This window comes from Danio rerio, chromosome 1 (genome assembly GCF_052040795.2).
Source record: "Danio rerio strain M-AB ecotype USA chromosome 1, GRCz13ab, whole genome shotgun sequence".
In the NCBI taxonomy this organism is placed as follows: domain Eukaryota; kingdom Metazoa; phylum Chordata; class Actinopteri; order Cypriniformes; family Danionidae; genus Danio; species Danio rerio.
The window spans coordinates 38,603,117-38,631,050 of NC_141021.1; the positions used below are offsets into that span (position 1 = coordinate 38,603,117).

The following is a 27,934-nucleotide window of genomic DNA, read 5'->3' on the forward strand; positions in this document are numbered from 1 at the left end:
ATGTTTCTGGTGAGGTATTTGAGTGATTTACATATTTAGCTGTATTCTGATCTGTCCTAAAGCATTACAGGTCAAAGCAATCCTTTGTTTCTTATTGTTAATTTATCAAAATTAACAATAAGGCTCTGAGGCTTAAAGCACTGCTTTGATAAATGTAGTGTTGTCATATTTCAAATACCTCAAGTAAAATGAAGCCATTTGTTTTATTTTTTACTGACAGTGTACTTGTATTTTTTTAAAGTTTCTATTTTAGATTAAGATCAAGTGTAAAATAAAATCTACATGTGATGTACAGCTATTTAAGAAACAAATTTGTCATATTGTAAAGAAAAATAGTGTAAAATATGTAAATAAAAGCTTAAATTAAATCTTTTTACCATATACTTTAATTTAACCTTTCAAAGCTTGAAAATATCGTTTATAAAAATGGGCAAAAAGTGTCTCTATGGCCTTAAAGATTATGTGGTAGTTTTACCAGTGCTATTGAAAAAGATTAATTGTCATGAAAGGAAAAATCGACCATACTTCCTTTGTTAGTACAAATTCCTATACATGTAGCTTTGGATTTAAGCAATTAAACCATTCAATCAGGTTTAAACTTAAAAAAAAGTGATTTCATAATGAAAATCTGATTTTTTTTTTTTCAAAAGTAACCAACTAGTACTTTTTAAAAGAATACTTTGTACTTTTACCTAATATTAGTATTATTTACTAACATTTTTGTTATTTTAGCAGTGTAATAGTACTTTTACTTGAGAAAGATTTCACAAGCATTTAATGCAGGTTTATTATATTATTAATATATGATTTATAAATATTATTATTAAGTGTTTTTATTTGTATCTATTCATAATGACTGCATTTAAAATAATTTACTTTTGTATATTGTAGTTTTGGTGAGCTCAGAAACATTACAAACTATTGGTGAAAATGTCTGGCCTAGTGATTGTCACAATGTATTGACGTTATGTAACATATTCCTAAGTATGTTGTATTGCTTGCTGTTTATTTATTTTTTTTCTGCAACAATAGAAGCATTTATTCATCCATTTTATTTTCGGCTTAGTCCCTTTAATAATCTGGGGTTGCCACAGCAGAATGAACCGCCAACTTATCCAGCACGTTTTTTTTTGCAGCGGATGCCCTTCCAGCTGCAACCCATCTCTGGGAAAACAATGGAAACATAAGGAAATGTACTTAAATTCTAACATGTTCTTCATATTTTGTCATTATAACCAAACACTACAAATGTACCCCCAGCTCTCAATTGTGACCACTACTTTAAAACGTTTTTGTATGGGGATTAGGAATAGGACAGTAACCGTTTTCAAGTTATACCACGGAAAAGTTTTTAGAGCCACAGTATCTCCAGCAGAAAAGATATCCAAAGATGTCATTTTAAATTGTAAATAAATCTGTGTTTTTAAAACTCATGAAGACAGCAGAAGTCAATGATTCATTTGAATTACTTGGCCTGACATGTTTACTGTTAAAATGTATTCTAAATGTATATAAAATAATAAAATATATTGTGTTCGTAGGCGGAAAAAGTTTTTTATTTATTTTTTAACCAATATATTTAAAAAGAATATATTTTAGAGCAGTGATCACAATACCATTGATATTTTAATCCAAGGTTTTCATACCATCAGAATCTTACCAGCCCATGCCTAATGGGGATATAGTGGGTATATGGGCATTAAATAGTGGTTTTAACAAAAAATACATAAAACATGGAGAGAATAATGTTTTTTTTTTTTTTTTTTTTTTGCATTGCTTTAGTCTTTGAATTTTCAGTTTATCATTTGAAAAATTATCCAAATTCCTCTGAGATGGAATTAACCACTCTGACCCCTATGAGTAATACAACAATTTCCAGTATTTACTCAGCAAAGTTAGCAGATTGTATGTGTCTGAGGCAAATTCGTACATCAGTGTGTGAACCTGATCTGAAGAGTCTCTTCTGCCAGAGAACATAGAAATGAAGGGATCACCTTTCAGTCAATTCTTGCACACCATTGCATACAGTTAGGGCAGTGTTACATGGGTCACCACTGTGTGAAATTGATTACTAATATATTTGTCTCTAATTTGTTTGACTTGACATTAAAAAAAAGGATGTACAATATAATATAATACATATCACGACAATATGATATATCTTTATAGGTAAGAAAACTGAAAATGAATATTAGGGTCATTCAGGTTCATAGGCTGTTGTTGACCAGCATTCTACCACATGCAGGCTCTTAATTTAGACTCCAATACTGTCAACCTTGGCCTGGAATGTGCTCCCTGACCTTATTATCTGAAAGGAACTGTTGTGGATGTTTGCAGGAGGGGGTTGAATGATTTATCCGGACTAACCTACAAATGGCAAAGTGAAGCTGCTTGGCTGGAAGAAGTGGCATTCGTTTTGGGGAAAAATAAGCCCCAGGGGGTATGTTGGCCCTGACAGAAGCGCTTGCTAGTGTGTATATCGACCTCTTGTGGTTGTAAATTATACCTCTCTGATGAAAACTGATTACTTCAACTTATGGGATAAAGTGAGCTGGAGCAATGGGAGTCTGTTCATTGATTTGAAAAAAAAAAAAGGCAAGACATTAGTCTATATCGCTATATAAGAGAACATGGCCTCCAACTAAGAAAACATTAACACTATACTGACACTGTTTACAGCACTACATAATCACATATGTTTTTCACATGTTTCTAATCCTTGAATACATTGCATCAATATCTATTTTCCACAGTTTGTTTGCATTTTATTAAATTGTATTTTGCTCTTATTTCATTGACATGCACTTAACTAATACTTTTATCTGATGTAGCTATATCTGGTCTGGTCTACCTATTGTACCAGTGTCTAATTAGAAGTGAACTGCTTCATGATGTTTGTCATCTGAACTATTATAACAGTATTTTGTTTTAAAACTATGCAGTTTTAAATATGTTGGATATTACCACTATAGATTCCACCTGAAAAAGGTTGCACTTTATTTTAAGGTGTACTTGTAACAGTGCAAGTATTTATTTAACTAGTGAGTAATTTTAAGTTCTCTATGGTTAGGGTTACAATGAGGGTTAGGTTTAGAGTAAGGTGCATATAAGTATGCATGCATTTGCATAATAAAGTCTAATTTGTTTATTTATTTATTAAATTATACATATGTTTTAATGCCATATTAGCAGCATTGGCTATATTCATGGCAAACCTATACTAAATAAACAATATATAACAGTCATATCAGTTTTTAACAAACAAACTGTACATATACATAAAAAAGACGTTGAAAAGAGTCATATACAATCGGTTAAAGACTAATTACTACAGTGGATACAAGTAACATGTGGCAAGGACACCTTTAAACAGTTGCCAGTATAAATGTTTGGTGTGATAGCTTTGTGTTTAGAACTGTGTGGTAAAAACTGTAGTAGCTAAGCATCTTATTAAAATGTTAACCTGCTAGCTTAGCATAAATGTGTTTGATTTCTATTATATATGACATTATTTGAGCAGGGGGCCAGTATTTCCTCTAGGATTTTTTTTCAGGTGTGGTGGCAGGCCTTTTACACAGATCTTCCAACTTCTTACTGTATGTCGTTATTTCAATTCGAAATGTTGTGAGCGCAGTATTACAAGTTGAGATCGCATTCATGTAATACGAGCATGCAAATCTAATTCACGCCCTCGAATATATGCTGCTCAAGTGCAGATTTTCTTGTGCATGCTCAAATAAATGCTGCTGAAGCGTGATTTAGTGCGCTTTTTAAGTATGTCTCCAATATTTATTAGATTAGCTAGGATTATTTATGAATGTCTCCAATACTCCTACAAAACAGCTTTGATGCGTCCTGAAGTAAAATGAAATGGAGAGATAAAGTCACTACACAAAACCATAGACCTCTAACTATAAAAAAAGTATAATTGTGGAAACTGTGTTTATCATAACTAAAAGCCTCACGCATCGCACAGATTACAGAATAATTCACTTTTTTATAATTTGCTTACATTTTAATATGTTTTGGTGTGATTATAACACGCTATATATAAAAGAAAACAGCAATGACTGAAGGTTTTGGATGAGAGGCTGTAATATAGCCGTGATGTGAATGAATTTTGGTGTGGCGCCCCGCCATGAAAGAATGTAGCAGAAAACACGAGGGGTTCATACTGAAGAGACATTATTAAATAAAACCGCAACTTTACATTGTAGCTAGGATGATTTGCTACTTGTTTTTAGTTATAATTGTTTTCTTGGTGCAAAAAGAACATACATATTTTTTTCCAATTTAAATATCTCACGACAATAATGTCAGTTTTTAGAAGAAGTTACATTCCCTTGTTTTTACAGTAAGAGTGATTATGGAGTGAAAATGGAGTGATTAACTTGAGTGTGTAAAGCTTCTGCTGTCATCCACTTCCATTTAGCTATACAATCTGTTACTGCTATTTGTATTAAATCAATTGAATGTATTACTGTAACCATGAACATGTTTGGTTTGAACTGCAAATAGTTTGACCCTTTACTGCACTTTGAAAATTTATTAGCTTTGTTTAAATAAAAGTTGATTTACAGGATGTCCGCTGGGTCTTAGACTTAAAAAGTCTTAAATTTCAAAACTAAATTTTAGGCCTTAAAAAGTATTACGTTCACTAAAATATTGGGTTGTTCCCACATCATTTTAATCTGGTCTTGATTTTTTTAATGTCCAATAAAGCTACCCTATTGGGCCAATGCTCAATCACCAATAATCCATCTCAAAACTTTAAAAAAAATATTACATTTTTTTATTGCAAAAAGTTTCCATCCTCAACTGCTTTTAGACAGTTTACAGCAAATTCTTTAAATTAAATTTCTTAATCAGGAAAAGAAGCTACAGAACACATAACTTTACATGATCTTCAATTAATAGAAAAACTTACTGAAGTTACCAGGCCATTAGAAAATATCCTTAATGTTCAGCCCTGTATAAGTCTAAAATTTGATTCATAGCGGTCTTAAAAAGTCTCAAATTTGACTTGAAGTGCACTTATTTTATCCCCCTTTCAAGATTTAGGATTAGTCGTTTGTGTCTCTAGAATGTCTATGTAAAGTTTCAGCTCAAAACACCCATCAGATTATTTATTAGACCTTTCAGAATATTGAAATTTTCTGCTCTGAACACAATGTAGCTGTTTGACAGCACAATGACAGACATGAAGGAAGCAGATCTCACATAACGTTTGTGAGAAATAGTACAGTAAGAACTTTCCCAATGATTATTTGAAGTGTTTGTTGAGGAGTTGAAACGATGAGTCACACACAGTGCTGTTGCAAAGTTCACGATTGCACACACACACAGCGGGGACACACACAGTGCGCACTTATCTTTGCACTGCTGTATGGATATCCATTATGTTAATGTACAAAATAAACCTGATTTAACGTCCACAAACCGGGATTGAAGCATCATTTTTTATAATTGTACTGACATGGGGCTGTGGTGAAAAAGTAAAGACGGAAAAAATTGCTGTAATTCATTAACAAACATGCAATGTTTTAAAAATGTTTTAAAGTTGTAAGACTCATTCTTGATCTTATTTGATGATGATTGATGATCACAGAGAGCTAAACAGATCTTTTAATTCCAGTTGCTTTTCGCACATCCTGACTTGTTGATATGATTATATGCATTACAGTGAAGACATGTTAATACGCATTTATCAATCAAATTGGTGGACGGGGAAACCATACTTCTATGTCACGTTGCTGTGAGCCTCAAAATGAGAGGGATTTGGATCCTAACATCAGGAAATTAAAATTGTTTTTTTTTTTGAAAATAAATAATTTAGACAATTTACAGCAAATTCTCCAAATTAAATTCCCAAATCAGGGAAAGAAATATAAAGCAACACATTCCTTTACATGATCTTTCATTCATTCATTCATTTTCTTGTCGGCTTAGTCCTTTTATTAATCTGGGGTTGCCCATGATCTTTAATTAATACAAAATTATTTACAGAAGTAACCGGGTCATTAGATAAAATCCTTAATGTTTAGCCATGTGTAAGTCTAAAATTTAATTCATATCAGTCTTAAAAAGTCTTAAATTTGACTCAAACCTGCAGAAACCCTGATTTATATTTTCAGTTAAAATCAGAATCAAATGAAAGATTGCGTCGGATTGATTATATTGAAGTAGTTCACATTAAATAAATGATCACCATTAAGTCTGCTTGTAATGACAGTCAGAATGACTTGATGTATGTCAAAGTCAAATGACTTCTCTAATACTTTTTTTGTTCAATAGGGAATTGAAATGGATTTCTGTTGTCGCACCAGTAGACACAACATGAAGAGAAGGGAAGATAAAATGTTTCAAAAGAACTAAAATCTGCAAAGAGCACATGCTTAAAATACGACGATGAGCATGGATATATAATTTATTCTAATAGTAATAGAGCAGTATTCCATTAGCAAAAAGAATTGTCAGTTTTAATCTCATGGTTACTTTAACAGGCTTTTAATTTCAGCGGGTCTTTAAGCTTTTGCTTCATTAGCAAAAAGCTAATGAATAACATTCTCCTTCACAAGAAATGTCAGATCGCAACAGCAGACATCACCAGAGGTGTTCTGGCATTAAGTTCATCTCTACATCTCAGGACACGTCAGGCAGTTTGGGTCAGCCCATCTCCCTGCGCATCTCGAGTCTCGCATGAAATACAGACTAACCCTGCACTCAAGCAATTAGCCCCCTTCACAACACCATTTTGACTGCCAATTTGTCTACCATGGAACATAATGCAGAGAGTTGTTGGCAAGCGCCCAGCATGCTAATGGAATTGCCAGAGTGTTTTGTTTCTCTGTGAGTAACCACGGTGGCTTTGTGCTGTCAAGTCTCTGAGATAGCCAATGGTAATTGAGTGTGTCCTGTAGCTGCCACGTTTTTAGGAATCACCGAGCACCTTTGGCCTTGCACCGTTATGACATCAAGGGCACAAGTGGGATTCAGATTAGGAGAATGTGTGCTGATGGAACAGACAAAGAATGCTAGTTTAACATGTATGTCTTTAAATGAACGTTTTCTGACCATTTGTGCACAACGAAGTGTTTCTAAACTGAATTTCTTTGAACTCTGAACACAAACATGATGTTCTGAAGAATGTTGTAGAAAAACAGACATCAACATTTTTAGTAGGAGCAAACAATTGCTATTGGAGACTGTCCCCCCCAACCTTCTTCAATATATCGTCCGTTCAACAAAAGACAGAACAGGTTTAAAACAAGTGGAGGTTGAGTACATGATGACACAATTTTTCTTTCTGGGTGAACTGACTTTAACAGCCGGCATTTCCTTTAATCTCTGGTTGGTCTGAAATGTTCATGTATTCATAGTTTCTAGGACAGAACAGCCTTCAAATTACATAGACAAAAAAACAAATTCACACTCCCTCTTGTTTGTAAAAAAACATACCTAGACATGTTTTGTGTAAATAAAAGAGAAATACTATGGTTTGTGGAAACTAGCACCACTTTAATTCAGTCCACAGGCTTAATTTTTACCCTGAAAATATGAGAAACAAGGGAGTAATGGCAAGTTCAGACTGCATGATTTTCAAAGTAGTCGTGTCGCAGATGTTTTCACTTCATGACTATCTGGGGTAGCGTTCCGTCGCTGCTGTATTTACACTTTACGAGATGGATTGGCGACAGGGGGTTCACACTGCATGTATTTAAATTAGGAAGAATCGCTGACAATATGGTCTCAGTTCACAAACTACATCTCACAATCAAACATGCGAGAAGTGACATGGGAACAACGCGAGGACACGTAGTAACTACATAATGAGAAAGAAGCCTTTAGTGGGGTAGAAAATGGATGTATTTGCAAATTCTCCTTAACTATTTTCTTTTCACCCTGGTTGTGATATTGCTCAGACGACACGTCAAACAGACATGGGTACTCCGGCCAATTTACACTTAGTTTTTCCTCTATTTCTTGGTTCCAAATAGACCAAAAAGAAGCCCTTTTAACTTCTCCCTTATCCTCCCGCTAGTCTGCAGATACCCATACTAATGGATGCTGCACTCTTATTAGCTGTAGGTAATCACAGATTTTATTTTCAATCAGAACACATTTCACATGCCATGATTTGAATCGTAGACAGCTCAAGATATTTAGCACGCCAAATATCTCACGGGTATTGGGGACTCATCGACAATTCTCTCAGATTGCATCTTTGATTGTTCACACTGGGTGATTGTTACTCATGTGAACGAGCACCGATTTGCCTGTGATTTCAGGCATTTGTCAGCGATTTCTCAGCATTGCAGGCACAATTTGCAGTTCAGTGTGATTTAATCTAGAATTTACCATAAATTTGTTTTGGTAATCTTCATTCAAAATCTGATCATTTTTATCGGCATTTGGAGTGGTGGTCCTTCTCTGTTGATGTCAGTTTGACAACTTCAGCCACAATATTCTTAACCACACAAGTCTTACAGTTAGTTATTAGGTATTAGCTATTAGGGAATGACAAAAAAAAAAATGCTTCCCTACTTAATATTCCGTGTCAGTTTATGTTCACTGAAATAAAAGTCTCTGCTATTTCCGGTTCATGCTGACATTATGCAACTTAACATGAAGAGGTACACACAAGTGCTGCTTATACAAAGGTAGAATTTTTTTAAAATGTTGTATTCAAGTGCTAGCCTGATAAATAATACTAGTGTTCCCCTTCGGTTGGGGAACATCAGTGCCATAGAGTGGATTAAATCCACGAATGGGAGATTCGGATCAGAAGCTGCTTGTCTGGAGAGTTATTGAACGGGCCAATGAATGAAATTAATTGGCAGCGTAAGCTTGCGCAGGTGTGCTGCATCGGCAATTATCCCAGCATATAAGCACACCTGAAGCCAGCAGACGCTATCCTTTTCGCTTCAGATCCTTTCTGAGTGAGATGATGAGGGTTCCTCTTGCTGTTCAGCACTTCAGAGCGAACGAGTGTGTCTCCCGGTCCAGAGTGGGTCTTCGCGGTGGCAGACGGTCGAGCTGGGTTTCTCCCTTGCCTGCGGTTCTTTGGGTCCGGTCCTCCAGAGCGGTGCGTATTGTTGCAAACTTCCTAAAAGAGCAACACAGTCGTGCAGCACGTCCTTTTCAGGATGGCGCTCCGACTGTGCGTTTCTGGATGCGGGGGTTTCCTGGCTCCGGATGATGGACACGATCACTGCATTGCATGTTTGGGGGTCCAGCATGTTAATGCGGTGCTCACGGGCGGTTCATGTCGTCATTGCGATGCCATGACCGTTGCACAGCTAAGATCGCGGCTAACTTTCGCAAAAGAGCGAGCCACCCCAGTTGCCTCCTGTTCTAAAAAAGCAGCGGGCGCTCGGGCAGATCTGAGTGTTCCAGCGGGAGATAATCCGCCGCCCACGGGCTTGCGGACCTCTCGCTCCTCACGGCGCTCCATCCAAGCTTCGGGTAGTGGGAGTGATCCGTTTAACCAGATGGTAGCTCTCACACTCGCTGATACCGGAGATCAGATGTCCTCCGCGGCATCGGAGGGTGGGCTTTCACTGTCTGACGAAGATCCGGACCCGCTCGCCCCCTCCGGGCAGGTGAGCGCCGTCAAATCGGATCCTGAAGCGGACATGTTAGCCGTGCTTTCCCGGGCTGCTTCGGCCGTGGGGTTGGAGATGGTTCATCCCCCAGCTCCGCGGCCGGACGAACTAGATGGGTGCTACGTAGAGGACCAGAAGGCGAAGCCTTTGAAGCCTCTCGTCCCCTTCTTCCCGGAAGTGCACAGTAGGCTCACGCAGTCTTGGAGGGCACCTTTCTCTGCCCGTGCTGCGTGTACCTCGCCCTCACCGCCCTTGACGGCGGAGCTGCCAGGGGGTATGAGGCGATCCCGTCAGTGGAGCGCGCTATCGCGGTCAATCTTTGTCCGCGCGGTGCCTCTACGTGGCGGGGTTTGCCCCGCCTCCCGTCCAAAGCCTGTAGGTTGTCTGCCTCCCTCGGAGCCAGAGCTTATAAGGCTGCGGGCCAGGCTGCTTCTGCTTTGCATGCGATGGCCACCTACCAGCGCTACCAAGCGCAGGCGCTGGCCGAGCTGCACGAGGGCGGGTCCAACCCAAGCTTATTACATGAGCTGCGCACCGCAACCGACTATGCTCTTCGAACTACTAAGTCCGCCGCGTGTGCGCTGGGGAGGACGATGTCCACACTTGTGGTTTAGGAACGCCTCATCAGGCTAAACCTGGCCGATAAGCGCGATGTTGACAAAGTTTGCTTTCTTGACTCGCCCATATCCCAGGCTGGCCTGTTCGGCGACACCGTCGGTGAATTCACCCAGGAATTCAAGGCGGTGAAAGAGCAGTCGGATGCGATGGGCAATGTCATCTATCGGCGTGGCCGTAAGCCCGCTCCGCCCGCCGAGCCATCCACCTCCGCTGCTCCTCGCCGAGGGCGCCCGCCAACGAGTGCTGCCCCGCCCCCGCGCGGCGTACACCTCGAAAGCAGGCAGCCCCCCCTGCCCAGGGCGCCGTTAAGTCCGGTAAACGGACCGCGAAGCGTCCCTGAGATAGGCCATCTGGAGAAGAGGAAACTTGCTCTTTCCCCGCTGGAGAGCGGGGCCCCGTTAACAACGGTACTTTTCAGTGCCACCAAAACATCAATAAAAGAGCACTTTTCCCCTTCCCCGGATGTGACTGCACGAGTTCTGCCAGTCCGGGACGCGCTGCCTTCCGGCTCGCAGATTCTACGTGCTTCGCCAGTGGCTCACGAGCGCTGGGGGGACGGTCTCCCTTCTCTCAGCCCTCCAGCCCCCTCTCCGGAGTCCGGGTGCGGAGCCAGAGCGAATCGCTCTCCTCCAGCTCTTCCGCGGGACCCTCGTGCTTCCCGGATCAGCACACCCACTCCGCGCTGCCCCACCGCTGGTACGTCAGCGATTGTAGCGATGACTCCGTTAGCGAGGGCTCTGCCTGCCTAGTTAGCGCGGGCCAGCCCCTCGCGTTGGCTCATACGCACAATCAGACTCGGTTACGCGATTCAGTTCGCGAAACGGCCCCCCAAGTTCACTGGCGTGTATTTCTCCAGGGTCAACCCCCTGTCCGCCCCTGTCTTGCGAGAGGAGATTGCTGCCCTCCTGGCGAAGTGTGCAATCGAGCCGGTTCCTCCAGCCGAGATGGAGAGTGGGTTTTACAGCCCATACTTCATCGTACCCAAAAAGAGCGGTGGGTCACGGCCAATCCTAGATCTGCGCATTTTGAACCGCTGTCTGCACAGGCTGCCGTTCAGAATGCTCACGCAGAGGCGCATTCTCCAATGCGTTCGTCCTCGGGATTGGTTTGCAGCCATAGACCTGAAGGACGCGTATTTCCATGTCTCCATTCTTCCACGCCACCGCCGATTTCTGCGGTTTGCGTTCGAGGGTCGAGTGTGGCAGTACAAGGTTCTCCCCTTCGGGCTCTTTCTGTCTCCGCGGGTCTTCACCAAACTCGCGGAGGGTGCCCTAGCGCCCCTTCGGCTCGCGGGCATCCGCATACTCAATTATCTCGACGACTGGCTGATTTTAGCCCACTCGCGGGAGCAATTGATTGTGCACAGGGACAAGGTGCTTCGGCATCTCCGCCTACTGGGGCTTCAGGTCAACCGAGAAAAGAGCAAACTCGCCCCCGTGCAGAGGATCTCTTTTCTCGGGATGGAGCTGGACTCGGTCACCATGGTAGCGCACCTCTCCGAGGAACGCGCTCGCCTGTTGCTGAACTGTCTGAGGGAGCTCGACAGCAAACTAGTGGTCCCACTGAAGTTCTTTCAGAGGCTCCTGGGGCATATGGCATCCGCAGCCGCCGTCACGCCGCTCGGATTGCTCCATATGAGACCACTTCAGCACTGGCTTCACGATCGGGTCCCAAGACTCGCATGGCACGCGGGCACACACCGGGTCTCTGTTACTGCGCTGTGTCGCCGCGCCCTCAGCCCTTGGAACGACCCCTCGTTCCTACAGGCCAGTGTGCCTCTAGGACAGGCGTCCAGCCATGTTGTTGTTTCAACAGATGCTTCCAACACGGGTTGGGGGGCCGTGTGTCGCGGGCATGCGGCTGCGGGCCTATGGAAGGGTGCCCAGTTGCATTGGCATATCAATCGCCTAGAGCTGTTGGCAGTGTTCCTCGCTCTCCACCGCTTTTTACCGGTGCTGGAGCGGCAACACGTACTGGTCAGGACGGACAGTATGGCGGCGCCGGCGTATATCAACCACATGGGGGGTATGCGCTCTCGCCGCATGTCTCAGCTCGCCCGCCGTCTGCTCCTCTGGAGTCACCCGCGGCTGAAAACGCTGCACTATTCACGTTCCAGGCACGCTCAATCGTGCAGCCGATGCGCTCTCACGACAGCTGTTACGCTCTGGAGAATGGAGACTCCACCCCGAGTCTGTTCAGCTGATATGGGCGCGATTCGGGGAGGCCCAGATCGATCTGTTTGCTTCCCCCGAGAACGCTCATTGCCAGTTGTTTTTTTCCCTGACCGAGGGCTCTCTCGGCACGGATGCACTGGCCCACAGCTGGCCTCGGGGCATGCGCAAGTATGCGTTTCCCCCAGTGAGCCTGCTCGCGCAGCTACTGTGCAAGGTCAGGGAGGACGAGGAACAGGTTCTGCTAGTTGCGCCCCTTTGGTCCAACCGGACCTGGATATCAGAGCTCTCACTCCTCGCGACGGCCCTCCCCTGGCGGATCCCTTTGAGAGAGGACCTACTCTCTCAGGGACAGGGCACCATCTGGCACCCTCGCCCCGATCTTTGTAACCTCCACGTGTGGTCCTTAGACGCGAGGAAGACTTAGGTAACCTACCGACTGCGGTGGTTAATACCATCACTCAGGCTAGAGCCCCCTCCACGAGGCGCGCCTACGCCCTGAAGTGGAGTCTATTCACTGAATGGTGCGTCTCTCGCAGAGAAGACCCCCGAAACTGCCAGATTAGTGTTGTGCTCTCTTTCCTTCAAGAGAAGTTGGACAGCAGGCTGTCGCCCTCCACTCTCAAGGTTTACGTGGCCGCCATCTCCGCTTATCATAGCGTGGTAGCTGGCGGCACCGTGGGAAAGCATAACCTCATCATCCGGTTCCTTAGGGGTGCTAGGCGAATTAATCCATATCGCCCCCCTCTCATGCCCTCTTGGGATCTCGCCCTCGTTCTCACGAGTTGCGATCCGATCCCTTTGAGCCACTCGAATCAGTATTTCTAAGATTTCTGTCCCTGAAGACAGCTCTGCTGGTTGCGTTGGCCTCCATCAAGAGGGTCGGGGACCTGGAGGCATTTTCGGTCAGTGACTCGTGCCTGGAATTCGGGCCGGATTACTCTCACCTGAGACCCCGCCCGGGGTTATGTGCCCAAGGTTCCTACCACCCCCTTTAGAGATCAGGTAGTGAACCTGCAAGCGCTGCCCCCGGAGGAGGCAGACCCAGCCCTTTCTTTACTTTGTCCAGTTCGCGCTCTGCGCATTTATGTGGACCGTACTCAGAATTTTAGATCATCTGAGCAGCTCTTTGTCTGTTATGGCGGTCGGCAGCAGGGAAGTGCCGTATCGAAACAAAGATTATCCCACTGGATTGTGGATGCCATTTTACTCGCTTATTCGAGTCGAGGTCAGCCGTGTCCCCCGGGAGTGCGTGCACACTCCTCTCGGAGCGTTGCATCCTCTTGGGCGCGTGCACGCGGCGCCTCTCTAACAGACATCTGTAGAGCTGCGGGCTGGGCGACACCCAACACATTTACAAGGTTTTACAATCTGCGAGTGGAGCCGGTTTCCTCAAGGGTATTAGGTAACCCTTTGGTAATTGAGGAAACAACTCGGTAGGGTGTTGAAACACGCTTGCTGCGCCATTCTCCCTAACACGGAGGTACGTGCACCTTTTTATCTCAGTAAAGTTCCCCGTCAGGTGAGCCCTGCAGATTCCTCCGTGGCCCCCAGCACTGACTCAGCGGAGGAGTCACTTGCTGGCCCACTACGTTGTAGGTCTGCCCGCTGGTCAGCCCGCGTTTTGGGTATAGGTGCCTGCTATGCGTGATCCCCAATAGGCGATCCCATATGCTTATTCCGCCACGGTTAAGTCCCCCCCCGGGCGGACCCGTGTCTTCCCTCTCCGCTAACCACTCTTTTGCTATGCGTACTCCCCCTTTTTAGGGCTAGTCCATATGTAAATTCTGCCATCTATCCCCCCCTTGGGTAACGGATGGCCTCCGCAGCGTCCTCCCTATCGGGATTGCACGCTTCCCAACGTACTGTCGTATTTCCTAGAATTATCTAGATGCTCACGATTTCCCAAAAAATATATCTAAATCTGTAAAACTTCTGTTGAAGTAGGATAAATTAGGGCCAGGGACACGTTGGAGGACCACGCCTCCCATGATGTGGGTGCGTCACGCTTGCTTGACTATCCCCTCATCGGGGGCGTTGGTAAGGTGCAGTCATTATGGCGCTTTCCATACTTCTCCCATTCGTGGATTTAATCCACTCTATGGCACTGAAGTTCCCCAACCAAAGGGGAACGTTTGAGGTTACAGAAGTAACCCTTCGTTCCCCGAGGAGGGGAACGGAAGTGCCATACTCCGTCGCCATAATGACTGTCCCTTAGCTGTTTGAAAGTCTCTTCAGCTTAAAAGGATAGCGTCTGCTGGCTTCAGGTGTGCTTATATGCTGGGATAATTGCCGATGCAGCACATCTGTGCAAGCTTACGCTGCCAATTAATTTCATTCATTGGCCCGTTCAATAACTCTCCAGACAAGCAGCTTCTGATCCGAATCTCACATTCGTGGATTTAATCCACTCTATGGCACTTCCGTTCCCCTCCTCGGGGAACGAAGGGTTACTTCTGTAACCTCGAACGATTTCCTTTCACAATGTTCCAGTAAAACTAGCAGTATTGTGAAAGACTCCACCCATCCCGTCCACAATCTCTTCCAGCTCTTGCCATCAGAAAGTTAGTCCCAGAGTATTTAAGCCTGCTCTACAAGACATTAGCCCAAAACTCCAACAATCTTATCCCCTATGAAATAATATCCACAATCACAGCTCTACAAATCCAGGAGTGGGCTTGACAAACCCACCTAGAAAACACATTCTTTCAACTCTCTGACACTTTAATGAACACTTGCACCAGTTAACACATTTGAGACTATTTTACAATCTCTCCATATCTCATGAAAAAACATTGTGCATTTCTGAGTGTGCTTCACACAGGTGAGTGGGCTTGACAAACCACCAGTGGAAACATTGTTCTCTCTATATGCACCAGACACTTTACTTAAACTCCACCTTACAATGACCCAATAAGGAAAACAATGTTTACTTGTTAATATACCACACAGTCATGTTACACAATACAAACTAAGTAAATAAACATAAACTGCTTCTGATTATAATCAGCATGCAAATCAGCCAGCAGACTATCAGTAACATATTTATATTAGTTATATTTGAAATTGCATAGCTTACCTGTTCAGTTTCTTGCCAGTAATATAGTTGTATACTGCAGTGACGTATTGCGTGTGATGTGTGTGTGCACTGAAGAGTACAGTACAGTAACAGCTGACAGGTTGGGAACACTGACGCTATATTTCCACTTATCTGATGGTTGACACTGAAGTAGGAAAACATTTTTCTCTTGCACTTGAGCCGCATCTGACAGCATTAACATACGTCTTTCAAAATGAAAGTTTTGCATCACAAAAACACTCTGTAAACCACTCAAAACAGTATTGAAATCCAGTTGAGAAATGCTGTTTTCTCTGATGACAATTCTAAACGGAAGTTCTAAGCATCCTACCTGAAGGTGCTGGTATATGGCGCCCTCTATGCAGCAACAAAGAGAGGGTCTATAGATTGACTTCAGATCAATAAACTCACTACAGTTTGACAAATATGGCAGCTATTAGTAGGCTTTTTAAGCGAGAATGTAGTTGTTTAAATTGAAACAGTTGAAAAGTGACTATTCAAAATATTCATAATTTTGGACAGCGGATTGGTATCCATCAGCCTGTCATACTTAGCAGAGCAAAGATGCTTGACGTTCCACCACTAGATGGCGACAGAGACCACATAATAAGCACTCAGAGAAGAAACAATCAGCGTAATTTCAAAATACAGCTGATCGAATCATTATAAAACAATGACTTTCTCAATCAATCTCTCTCTTTTGTATGTAGTAGTGGTGTTTACTTTGCCTTGGCTTTTTCGGGAATAATTATTGTGATCTCCCGTTTGCAACAGAGAGATACTGGAAAAATGTCTCTAGACTAGTGATGTGCAGATGGTGGTTATATCCGCGGGCACTGCGGATAATCCGCGGGTCGGACGGGTCGAATAATAAAAAAATGCATTATGATTATTGTGGGTGGGTTGCGAGTGGATGTAGCGGGACATGGCAATGGACCAGCGAAAAAAGCAGAGAGTGGACTTTGCAGAATGGGAAGATGAGACGCCCAAAATAATGGATGAAGTGCAAAAGCAGCCTACAGTTCAAACTTTCAGTTAGAGGAAAATCTGCTATCGTTCTGGGAAAAACAAGATTGCATATTTCAACAACTGCAGTGCCTTGCGAGGAGAATCTTGTTCATTACTACAACAATTGGTTTAAGAAAATGCTCATTCAGTGCAGCTGGCCGCGTTTTGGAGGCAAGGCGGAATCGCCCGAATCCAGGCACAATGGATGCTGTTCTGTTTGTGCACTGTCTAAGGCATGGTACCACAAGATGGCACTTACTTACTGACCAAAAGCTCTTAAAGGGGATGAGAAGAATTTTTTTGAAGAATGATTTGAACTTGAGGCATGTTTTAAATCTTAGCTACTTATAAAAGTGCACTGCACCAACCCCAACTCAACAACACCACATCAAACAAAAGAGCATGTTCTGATGTTCAGATGTGTCTGAAATGCAGCTGAAAACAGCCTGACGTCTCTAATACCTCACTAAACAAAATACAAAATGATGCAACTATTACCTCCTTGTTTCTTGTAGTTACAGGGTAAATATAATATCTGCAAGCTGTAAATGAAATCACTGCTTTTTATTCCTCTTGTTTTTCTAAATATTTTATATTGTTCCCAGTTTAGGTACACTATTATTACCAAAAAAAAAAATTGGACTGCACATCTGTTTTACTTACTATGTCAATTGCAGGCTGAAGCTTTACCCAGAAGAGCAAATCTCCCTCAATTTTCCTGCAAATCCGTGCACTTTTATTTTATTTGTCCTGCAGTTAATTAGAGTCAAAGGGTACTCAAATTGCTATAATAGTTCAGTCTGAGGCTGCTGCCACAAATATGTGCAAATGCCAAGTGTGTGCTCTCTTGCTGCTGTCAATTATGGCCTCATAAATGTTTGCCTGACATTTTATGTTCATGCTCTCGTGCAGCACCATTGTATGTTCATAGTTAATGGAAAGATGCTTTATTGATCCCAAATCAGCAGCAACATGCAGCAACAGAAAAAATAAAACCAGCCTCGATATTTCAACTAATACCACCCATGGCTAAACAGCAAAGACAGAAAGTCAGATTGCTGTTATTTTGACGTTACACAACTGTCTGTCTCTGTAAATGTCAGTTCATGTCCAAACACATTTCACACCACAGGACTTGGATTGCAGACAGGTCTAGATTTAACCTGCTAAATGTCTCTCGGGCATCTGCGACTCATTGGCACTTCTTTCAGGTGGCGTCTTTGAAAATTCACACATTGCACCGTCACTCACATGAACAAGCAGCGATTTGTGTCTGAATTTGGGTTTTTGTTGGCAATCTTAACTGTCACAGAAAGGAAAATTAGGGCTAAAATTGTGTAGTGTGGGCGGGCGGCGTGAGGACACTTTTGGCCCTGTCACCTTACAAAAAAAGAAGACCAATAATCACACTTTTCTTACTCTGGCTAGTTGCAGAATTTGTCCATTATAATTTCTATTTTCTTTTTGCCGTTGACATTCATGTATTTCAGTAGCAAAGGTACTAGCCTACTGGGATTGACAGCTGGTTCACCCAATGAAATGTGTAATAAATTTGATTTTACAGAAAAAGCCTACATGATAACCTGAAAATATTTATATGGTGAATACAAAACCTGTTATTATGTGTTATCAACAAAACTGGTCTTTGCTAATCATCATTTCATTTTCTTTTGACTTTTAATAAAGTCCCTTTATTCATCAAGAGTCGCCACAGTGTAATGAACCGCCAACCTATCCAGCATATATTTTACACAGCGGATGCCCTTCTTGCTGCAAGCCAGTACTGGGAAAGCTCATCATTTTCTTTACTCACTCTATAGTGTTTTCATGATGCACCACCAGTCAGCCATATTAGAGGTACAGAATATAAACAACACTGTTAAACTGAACACAACCTGGATATTTGGCTGAATATTGCTGCTGAAAATGATGAATTATTGTCATGTTTTGAACTGAATTTGGCCAAGGTATAGTTTATATTAAGCCCAGCTCAAACTGCAATTTCCAACAATCCTTTACAATTGTAGAGTGACATCATTATTAACAATTGTGTTTTGAAATTTTTTGTTGCATTTGACTTGTAGCTCTAATTATACTCCTACTCTTCCTTGATGTTAAAACTTGGAAAAAAAAAGTCTGTGGACTTTCATCGTTGGTTTGGCATATGACAGATGATGACTTTACCCAAGGGTTAAAGGAATTTTTTAGGATTTCCAAAATTTGTCTCAGATGACTAAATTATGGCCAACATTGCACACAGTGAGCCAGGCTTTTGATGGATTTTCCAAAGTTTTTAAAGAATTAGTTTAAAGAACAAAACTTTACAGATAATTTACTCACCCCCTTGTTTTTTAAGAAAATATATTTAAGGAATTTTCTTTATATAGTAAACCTTAAATGACTCTAAATGTTCCCAGTCAAGTTTTCCAGAGATGGGTTGCGGCTGGAAGGGCATTCACTGCGTAAAAACTTGCTAGATAAGTTGGTGGTTCATTCCGCTGTGGTGACCCCGGACTAATAAAGGGACTAAGCCGACAAGAAAATGAATGAATGAATGTTCCCTGGCAAAATATAAATGCCATCCTTGTGAAACAACTGGTAATGTTTTTAAAAAATTAAAATAGAAATTTCAGTTTAGGCATATTTCTTAGTTTTTCTTTGGTTTTTGGATCTTTGAAATTTTGGCCAAAGTTCGATTTCACCTATGTCTACATAACATTGTTTTGGTTGTTAACAACTGAAATATTTATTTATTTAATCATGGAAGTTCTCATTGTGCCATTTAAGGGCACCTATGATGAATATCAACTTTTGGAAACTGTTTGGACAGAACTGTGTGTAGGTACTGTGTGCCCACAGTTGTATAAACACAACTAGTCTCTTTTTTAAATTTCCTGATGTTAAAAATAAGATCTAAATCCCAGTGATTTTGGTGCCCACCACAACGTGACGTAGGAGTGTGATTTTTCCCACCCACTAAATTAATTGACGGGCACCATGTTTCCATAACAACATACATACACATGTCCAGAAAATCGCTATGTAATTCCTAACTGCTGAAGTCTCCACAGCCCCATGGTGTCAGTAAACGCACATATGTGTGTGTGTGTACTGCAAATGGCATTTGTGTGTGACTCATCATTTCAGATAGGCTTGAATAAACTCCACCACAAATACATCAAATAAACTTATTTAGCATTTTTGACTAGTGACCTTATTTTAGTTAGTCATCTGTGTCTGTCTCTATCACTGATGGCTGTTTATCTGATAAAATGCACTAAAAGCAGACATGCACGTCAGAGTGGTGGGCAGGGAGAAGCAGCTTATTTGGATTTACAGACTACAAAACAGCTACATTATGTTCAGACACCAAAATGTGCAGATTCTACACTGTATAATAAATGATCTGATGGGTATTTTGAGCTGAAACTTTACAGAGACATTCTGGAGACACCAAAGTTTTATCTTGGATCTTGTAAAAAAAGGTAAAACAGGTGCCCTTAAAAATTTACCATTTTGTAATTTTGATAGATTTTTTTTTTTTTTTTTTTGCACAGTGGAAAATATTTATTTTAATGTCTAGCTGCTTTGTTTATCTATGAGTTAAGTTTGTTGAGATATGTGTGCTACCCAAATAATGACTAAAAGTAAGTCTTTGAGAACAGGTTCCACACGATCCACACACAAGGCTGTCAGTAAAGGACAGCCCCCTAGTGGGGCACGCCCTACAGTTTGAAAACCTCTGAGCTAAAGAATGCTTTGCATTCAGGTGGTACTTGAGACTGGAAGAACTCCTACAGTAAACTAATTCCGCATTTCACAAGGTGCAAAAAGTGTTAGTTTTGTCAAGGTTTCCATTGGAAATTAAAAATTAAAGGGAAATTAAAATTTCCCTGAAGCAAATACGGAGGCTTCAGCTGCATCCATGTTAGCACGTCACGTTTGATGTGGTAATTTCAGAGTAGGAATACACACAGGTTTGAAAACTCATTCTCTCCCCCCACAGTACAATTCGGACAGGAATACATCGGTGCAAAAATGTCAAGGTGAAAGTCATCATAGCTTGCGTAGAATAGATCCAGCTCCCAACCCAACTTTGAGAATAGATTAACTGTGATATTTTTTTATCGCCCGATAAGAGTCTTGCGTTAACGCAGCACGTAAGCGCAGATAATGGCCCTCTACTGAAACATATATTGTGTACCAATCACTTCCATGACCACAGCAGTATAAATTCAAGCACCTATAGGCAGACTGCTTCTACAAACATTGGTGAAAGAATAAGTCCATTCATGAAATTTCCTCACTATATACTGAATAGTCCATGGTCAACTGTTGGTATTGTAACAACAAGGAAGCGATTGAGAAAAACAGCTACTCAGGAATTCAAGGAATGGGTTTTCATGGCCGAGCAGCTGCATCCAAGCCTTACATCACTAAGTGCAATGCAAAGCGTCAGATGCAGTGGTGAAAAGCAAGCCGCCACTGGACTCTACAACATTCTGTGGAGTGATGAATCATGCTTCTGTTTCTGGCAAACTGACAAACAAATCTGGGTTTGGTGATTGCCATGTAGAACGGGATTATGGTGTGGGGTTGTTTACCATGGGCTTGGGAATGACCCCTGAGATCCAACATGACTGCACATGAGCAAGTTTGTTGTGGAGGAACTTGACTGGCCTCACCCAGATAAAAAACCTTAGAGATTAATAAGAGCAGAGACTGGACGGCTAAACTTTGTGGAAAGCCTATTCAGAAGAGCTGACATTGTTACAGCTGCAAAGGGCTAACTCCATATAAAACCCTATGGATTATATATTTTTTTCGCAACAACTGTTTAACATAATCGGTTATATATATAAATAACATTTTTAAAATGGGTGAAAATAATAAACATAATATGTTTGATTTTTTTAGAATAAAGTTTTCTTTCTGTATTTATTTGATCCAATTTCTTCTACTGCCACTGTTAAATCTTAACTTACCAATGCTAATTCTTTACTAATTCTTTAATTCTTAAATTTATACAGGGGCATCGGTTGCACAAATGCCATTTTAAAACAGTTTTTCCTCAATTTCTAAGTAGTTTGTACACAAAAAATAGTGTATATTTTAATAATTTATTTAGATTATGTCTTTAAACTTAAGATTTAAAAAATATATATAATTCTATACATTGATACTGAAAGTCATAATGATAAATGGTAAGTGGTAATATGAAAAGTAGCATAAATTAATTATAAAGCTATAACAGTTTTTTTTAAAACATATATTTTTATTTCTTTATTTAAGTTAAAGGATTGTGTGCATATACACAGTGTTGTTTTACCATTTATTTAAAGATTTGCAATGACAAAAATAGTGATATGCTGTAGATGTCTCTTGTCATCCTATACAATAATACAACCATTTAAGCATTTTGTGAAGGGTAACAAGTACAAAAAAATACACGTTCATACAAAGTCTCTCAATATACATACTCCAAAAACTCCCATAGAGGATTCCAGATCTCCCAGAATCCATCAGATTTCTGCCGCAAGTCATAAGTCAGTTTTTCTAAGGGTAGGAAAATGGCTGTCTGATTCAACCACACATTGACCGAAGAAGAGGACAACGACAAAAGAGGTCATTTTCTTGCTAGATAAGTATAATAAGGCATAACAGATTATAGTCCATGACTACACTCAACGGCCACTTTATTAGGTATACCTGTCCAACTGCTCATTCACGCAAATTTCTAATCAGCCAATCACATTGCAGCAACTCAATGCATTTAGGCATGTAGACACGGTCAAGATCTGCTGCAGTTTAAACCGAGCATCAGAATGGAGAAGAACGGTAATTTAAGTGACTTTCAACATGGCATGGTTGTTGATGCCAGACGGGGTGGTCTGAGTATTTCAGAAACTGCTAATCTACTGTGATTTTCATGCACAACCATCTTTAGGGTTTACATCTTGCATCTTGCCTTGTATTAACGGTTCAGGGTGGTGGTGTAATGGTGTGGGGGATATTTTCTTGGCACACTTTTGAACCATTAGTACCAATTGACCATCGTGTCAACGCCACAGCCTACCTGACTATTGTTGCTGACTATGTCCATCCCTTTATGTCCACAGTGTATCCATCTTCTGATGGCTACTTCCAGCAAGATAATGCTCCATGTCATAAAGCATAAATCATCTCAGACTGGTTTCTTGAACATGACCATGAGTTCACTGTACTCAAATGGCCTCCACAGTCATCAGATCTGAATCCAATAGAGCACCTTTGGGATGTGGTGGAACAGGAGATTGACATTATGGATGTTTTACAATTTAGAAGATAACTACCTGGAGTTAGGGCAGAAGGTTTACCAATAACCTTCTGAACTAATTTGGGGATTTCTTTCCAGCTTGTCTTAATCACGTCACAGTCCCAGAATACACACATCACAGTATTAACACTGGATTTGCACTAAAACAACATTGCAAAACATGAGACAGACTGGTGTTAAAAAAGTTAAACAAATAAGCAGACTGAAAGCCATCCTTCATTACTAAAATTTGTTCCACAATCTTTCTCCCATGTAACTTTCAAGGAGGTAAGGGAAGAAGACCCATCATTTTATAACACTGAGTAAAAAATTACATCTTCCAAGTGGGCCAACTTTTAAAGAACAAGAAAATGAAAAGAATGGCGTGCAAACAGACAACTTTTTATCCAAATACCTGATTATATTCCCAAAAAATTGCACCCTCCTATTAACTCACCAAAACAAGAACAAGAAATGCTGCAGTACAGCAATAAATGAAAGTTAGTACAGTTCACAAGGTCTGTATGGAACTGTTGAAGGGCAGTGAAGTCAGAGAGCAGAGTTATGACTGTCTCACACACACACACACACACACACAGCTCCTGCCATCCCAGGAGACCGGCCAGGGTATTTTCATAAACATAATTAGGCTGAATCAGTAAAGCATCGTCTTGCATGTCAATCGCAGCACATTTGCTTCATGGCAGAGACACAAAGGCTAGCGGGATGAGATTGTACAGTTAGGAGCTGTTAGGCTCAAAGTGACATGGCAGGTTGAGCACTTTCGTCTGCTGTGCAGTGTCACTTTGAGGATTTTATCGACCGGGATGTCAGAGGAGAAGATAGCTGCCCGCTGCTCTTACTAAAATGGATTCTTTTAGAGAGCTAGCAAAACTGTCGCCATGGTATGCACACTTGGGAAGGGAGTATACAGATAAATAATGTAAAAAAGAAATACATTGTGCTTTAAATGCGTGTATGGCCTGTTATATCTGGCCTTTTGTATTTGGGCTCAATGAAAACCTTAAAAGAGATTGAATACTCTTACTGATTTATGTGAAAATGCTGGGTCCATGCGGGTTCCAGTAGGTCTCCTGCAGTATTTGTGATGATTGGGATGCAGTTCAACAGATGATTCATCCAAAAAATCTACCTTCTGCCAATTTTCCAAATGATCAACTAGAAGTCGAGTTATTATTTGTTGCTCTTACTTACAACTGGGATTGACGACAAGTGCTCAAATTTGAATGAAATATGGACAAACTAACAATGATTAGTGCTGTCAAAGGATTAATCACAATGAATTTTTATAAAAATAAATAAGTAAATACATTTAAAGGCAATATGGTTACTTTTTAAGTAAAGCCACCTAATAGTTTTAAAGCAACGTGTTTACTAGATTATTTTAAGTTAAGTTACCTAATCAGTTTTTAGATTCAGTTTATCTTTATCTCATAACCCAGTTCATAATCACTAATATGATTTGTAAAAAGTGTCTTGAATTTCCTGATCTGAATGATTTCAAAGGACAGAACTGGGCCATTTCACTGAAATTGTCACTGACCTACTAAACCTCCAAGAAAGCATGGAGTTGTTGCTAAAGCAATCATCCAAACAGCCTTTCTAAATTGACCGTGAGCTCTTGCTGAATCATTCTGCTCTGTTTTATTCAGGCCAGGTTTTGCTGTGTGCTTTGGGCTGCTGGAAAACGAATCTTCAACCTAAGCACAGATTTCTGGCTGCCTGAAACAGGTTCTCCTTGAGGGTTTGCCTGTTTTCAGCTCTATCCACATTGCTCTGATGCCAAAACTTTCTTCTCGCTCCTGCACAATAACAAGGGATGAACAGTACGATGCTTCTTCCACTGTACTTGAAGGAAAGGAGGCACATTACCTGAGCGTTGGATCGTATTTAGCTTGTACAAGTTACAAGACGTTCCTTTTCAGACCCATGAGTGGAACTTTTATTTATTTACACAATTTTCTGTGTTCTCCTCATGATTTCAGCAAAATCTTTTCACAAAAAGCCTTTCTGTCCACTCTCTCAAAGAGTCAGCTTTTTCAGAAATGCTGAATATAATAATGTTTTAACAGATTTCCTGCATTTCAGTGAAATAATCTCTCTGCCTTTCTGTGTTGTTGCTGGCCTTTCGGTCACATCACTTCCAATTGCTCTTGTTTTGTAGGACAGCCTGATCTTAGCAGTGTCTGGATTGTGTCATGTGTTTTTCATTTCGTTACATTTGTGCTGCTCTTAGAGGTTCAAAGCTTTGTCAACCTTTTTACAACCTTGTCCAGCTTTTTTCTCTTTTCTTCCTAGTTCATTGTGAAGCGGCTCTTTGGTCTTCGTGACAGCAAAACTGACCTGCTATAAAGTCAGAAATGTTCATGATGCAATCAAGGAAATCAAGGACACACCTGCCTTTAATAGGAACGTGAATTGAACTTATTCACATATTTAGTGTAAATGCAAAAATATGACTCAATAACTTATGTATTTTAGGTTGCCTAACAAATAACTTGACAATAAGGCTCCTTTTTATTAGGAACAATGAACAATGCGAAAATGTTCATCTATTGTACTGCTTCGCATTTTAGTTTCACATTAGATTGTAGATTTCTTCTGCTTCCAAACTTGCAGGTTTACTGAAAATGGTTGCAATTGGTAAAAAAGTGGCTGTTTTTTATTTAGGATTTGTAATAGAAAGATTGTTAGATATGGTTTATAAATGCAATAACTAATGTACTATTATGGTTACTCTACTGCCCTTTTTACTTATCCTTATTTATCAGTTTTATCATCTTTTTTTGTTTTATGAAATTTAGGTAATTTAATAAATGTATTTTATGAATGTACTTTTATTAAATTAAGTATGTTCAGTTTTATTTGTGTTATTTTTTTAAATTTAGTGTTACTGTAATTATATTAATTTACCAAGCTGCACAGGCCTGTATCCAGCCTGGTGAGGGGTGGTTCTATTTTCTCAAAAAGGGGACCTTTTTTGCAGTTATTCACCTTCTTTTCTATTTATTTATGACATTTAAATACTGCATCTTTGTGACATTTTAAGTATTATTTTAGCTGGATTTGCTTGTTGGATGGTCATCAAAACCACACTTTTTAATATATCAAAAAAATTTTCCTTAAGGTTTATAAGAACAAAGTTATTTTTAAAATACATATATATTACATACAGTAATATGTCATTAGAAAAAAAAATGGAATCTGTAAAAGTTTTAAATGAAAAACTGAACTCTATATTTTCATTTATTAGGCAAATAACAAACTGGCTAGCACATTACACTTTCCTCAGTCAGAATCCTTTATTCCATTTGAATAATAAATTATTAAAACATAATGATAATATGTATAATAATGTAGAGCTTCACAATTTTTCTAGCCTCTCTTGTAAAAAAAGTACATATTGAAAATTCATGGATACCAACAATAGCCAAAATGCTATTCAAATCAATTTCAATAAGATACGCGTTTAGTGCATCACACCTTTTCATTAATTATTTTTTTGTTCCAAGATTAAGGTCCATGATTTAGAATAAAATTTACCTGTAAAATATTTTCTCTTTTTAAAAACATTACAGTAGAGAAATAAGACTTCTCACGTCAGATTGTTTAATGAAAATATTTGTCAGCACTGGTCAAAACTGCTGAACTAAAGTCACACTGAACCGACAGCCAATTCTGCTTTTTTCAAAGCCTTTTTTCCAGTTAAAGTTAATTAACTTATGGTTTTAGTGATGTTGTTTTAGTGGTAATTAATAACCCTGAATAGAAGCATTTCTTAAAACTATATGGGTATAAAACTATATATTTACTACTAAATACTACTTTGAATGGCACACACTCACAGTTTTGTGAATTGTTGGGACATTAGGTTTCCATTGTTTTATACTGTAAAAACTGTATTTTCTATTGCCATAACCCCACCTTACCAACCCAACCATCACAGAAAACTGCACAGTCTTACTTTCTGATAAATCATACTGCAAGCTTTATAAGATAAAATATTTTTTTATTAAAATATAAAGTTGAAATTTCTAAGCAATGTCCTCATATTTCACCACCTTCTTACTATGAGCAATAGAGCATTCAGCAGCTCTGCTTCCCGGCTTACTCACGATCACCTGCCATCAGAAACATTGACTCCCTCACACTATTCAAATCAAGACTCAAACCCCACCTATTTAAGATGGCTTTTAATAATAAGTTGTATTTGCACTATTGCTGTGTATGTTTTTTATATTATTTTATATTGTTGTTTTATTGCTCTTGTTTTATTGTACGGTTGACAGAGTTGGTCTTGACAGAAAGGCGCCTTTAAAAAATGTATTGTTATTATTAATGTATTATTATTATCATAATAATAGTAATAATAATAATAATAATAATAATTCTTCTTCTTCTTCTTCTTCTTCTTCGTATTATTATTATTATTATTATTATTATTATTATTATTATTATTATTATTATTATTATTGTTGTCATACCTACTGTGCTCAGCAAAATTTATTACACCTCATTAAAAAAAAAGAATATTTGTTTCCATTTCTCAGTAAATTTGTATTTGTATTTTGGCACATTTAAACAAAACCAATTTATTAAACAGATATATTTATTAAAATAATATTTTTGTCACCAAACACATTTAGAAATTGAAAGCTATTACAATTAAATTCAAGCAAAATATTGCAAAAAGAATCAACAAAAATTAAAAAAAATTTTTGCTTCTCTTGATTTTTCCTCTTTTTTAAATTTGTATTTAATATTTTTATAACAACAACATGGATTTGGGTGTACTAGTTTTTGGACCGTTATCGTAAGTTATTTTGTTAGATAAGCTCCAGATTTGGGTTCAGTATTGACTAATCTAATGTATATGCACAAATATAATATTGTATAGCTTCTTATTACAAATATACATTTAAAATATAGATTTGTGAGCGGTTTACTTGTATATACTGAGCTCTTTATGTCATTATACAGATTTGTGTCCTGATGTTACAAAAACACGCACATACACACTCATACTACTGTACTGATTTTCCACATAAATTCTGCCGTACGTAAATTTAATCATCTTTTGCTGCCCTCTTGTGGTTATTAAACGCTAGTACACTCAAAATACATTAAAATGATCTCT

The 27,934-nt window shown here is 40.0% G+C and overlaps 1 long non-coding RNA gene across 1 annotated transcript in view; it reads left to right on the forward strand.

Moving 5' to 3' along the window:
* LOC147846933 (uncharacterized) overlaps window positions 1–27,934 on the forward strand; it is a 52,841-nt gene that overhangs the window by 619 nt on the left and 24,288 nt on the right. The window lies entirely within an intron of this gene.